Raw genomic sequence first — 2,500 nt, forward strand, 5'->3', positions numbered from 1 at the left:
TCAGTTGGCAGCTCATTAAGTAATGGGATTGCACGTCTATAAAGAATCACCCTCTCGTGATTTTCTTTTGTTTGTTGCGATGGAGATTCTGTTGTTGATTTTTTCTTTTTTTTTCTTTTCTTTTCTTTATCTATTTTTAAACTCTCACTCGAAATGAAACCGGTATTAGAAAAAAAATGTGCTAAAAGTTTCATCAACATGCCATAATATCAAGAACTTTATCTCAAATCAAACAATACAAGTTTAACATGAATCTAATATATACGCCCCCCCCGTAACAAACACAACAACAACGAAAAAATGCGTAACATTAAACAAAAACAATTTCGAAAGTGAATCAAGGTTTCTCGTGTCTTTCCTCCTTCAGGAAGAAAACCTTTTCTTTAAGAACTTTGGGAATATTCCGCCATTTTACATCTGTTACAAGTATTTCCCCGACAGCCTTCATCTTTAGTCCTATGTTCTTGGGTTATTGTTATCATAATACTTCACCAAGATAGTTATATTCATCAGGCATTTAATTCACCTAAAAGATGCCCACGAAAAAAATAGAAATGTCAAAGAAAATTCAAAGAAAATGATATCAAGGAAAGTGTTACCAACTGAGAGGTACTCGAGCACCAAGAGGAGTTAGGCGGAAATGGTCACGTTGGTTTGTCCCTTTCGTATATTGTGCACTTAAGTGTCACCAGTGAGATTGAGCTGAATCCTGCTCGTTTAATAGACCCGATCCGATAGCGATTGCAAGGGAATTGACGTCCGTCGGCACTCTTAGTTAAGTGTTTATGCGAAATTTTCCTTTTGGTATTTATCTATGTATTTATTTGTTTTGTTGTTATTATTTTTGAATAGTTATTTTCTTTTTATTCTTCTTTTCTTTAACGATTCCTACTTTTAGTTAAGTGTTTATGCGAAATTTTCCTTATGGTGTTTGTCTATGTTATTTATTTGTTTTGTTATTATTATTTTTGCTTAGTTTTTTTTTATTATTATTCTTTTCTTTAACGATTCCTACTTTCAGTTAAGTGTTTATGCGAAAATTTTCTTATAGTATTTATCTATGTATTTATTTGTTTTGTTAGTATTATTTTTGCTTAGTTATTTGTTATTCTTCCTTTGGTATTTGTCTATGCATTGATTTGTTTTGTTATTATTATTTTTTGCTTAGTTATTTTTTTATTCTTCTTTTCTTTAACAATTCCTATTTTTATCATAATTTTGTTATCATAGACTTCTACCCACGATGCATGTTTTCCCTTACTGTAAGTCACCTGTTGCTAACAGCCTTTCTCGATAACTCTCCCCTATTCAGTAGTGTCAGAACAAACTCATTTTTTTTTTCTTCATGAACAAATTTTACCTCTTTTCCCCCTCATGACAAACAGACCTTCAGCTTCTATTTGATTTTAGCAACGAGAGAAATAGAAAAGGAAGAAGGGTGGGGGGGGGGGGTAGGGTATGAATTACCCGTGAATGTATATGCATGATTATTTGTGATCGTAGTGTTGACAGGAGTTAGAGTGGATATGAACTCAGAAATAAACATCGCTAGGTGGTTAGATAGAATGAAAAATAAGCCGAAATATATAAATAGATAGATAGACAAACAGATAGATAGACTAACAGACAGAGAGATATGCAAACATACATACATTGGTGTACAAATGTCAGAATGTATGTAACACAAACAGAGATATCTATATTGGTATTCTGATATGGTATTAAGAATGTATATGGTCAAAATTCCGTTGTTCATCCATATTCTCAAAATTTCAATCAGATCTGCTCTTAATCTCATGTATTAACTTTGGATTAGCTTCGTTATCCAGTTCCGTGCATTTCCAAACACCTCTTCAATATTTTAAGACACGTAGACTATAACTAAATAATGAAATGAATCTGGGTTCTCTGTGAGGTATATCCTCTTTAGGTCTAAATAGATGAATAAATAGATATGAACATAATAATAATAAAAAAAGACAGCAACTTGAGAATTCTAAAAAAATAAATAAATAAATGAATATAAAATCACTGTCCTTCGACTTTATCAACTTCTCTGGCTATTATTTTCTCGTGCAGGGAAATCTCACGAGTTAATTTATTTTATAGCCTCTGTGTTTCAAAGGCTTCGTTTTCCTTCGTTGTTTCACTTCGTTCACTTCAATTCGAATATCCTCTCTTTTCCTTGGATTTATTTATTTTTTATTTTCTTTTTTTTAAGAGAGGAATGGTATTACTTGATTACTTTTCTCATTCAAATAATGTTTGTAAGAGTCGTTATTTTGCTTTATTTTCCTTTCCCTTATTTCGTAGACCGGTTTTGGGAGTCTTTTTTTCAATTCTATAGTTTGAGTTTGTCCTTTTCTCGCTATGCATTTTTTTTTTTTTTTCACGAATTCATGATTGCAATATGTATTTCAATCTTTATTTCAAGGAGTCTTTTCGTGCATAGTTTCTCTCTTTATTCTATTACCCTTTTTCTCTATTACCATTTTTCTCT

At 31.5% G+C, this 2,500-nt stretch overlaps 1 protein-coding gene across 1 annotated transcript in view; it reads left to right on the top strand.

Annotated features, from left to right (window-relative positions):
- Positions 1-2,500, top strand: part of LOC122254109 (uncharacterized) — a 347,333-nt gene that overhangs the window by 300,020 nt on the left and 44,813 nt on the right. The gene's annotated exons all lie outside the window — the stretch shown is intronic.

This window comes from Penaeus japonicus, unplaced genomic scaffold, assembly GCF_977035675.1.
Source record: "Penaeus japonicus unplaced genomic scaffold, GWHDUDI00000001_assembly GWHDUDI00000041, whole genome shotgun sequence".
Lineage (NCBI taxonomy): Eukaryota > Metazoa > Arthropoda > Malacostraca > Decapoda > Penaeidae > Penaeus > Penaeus japonicus.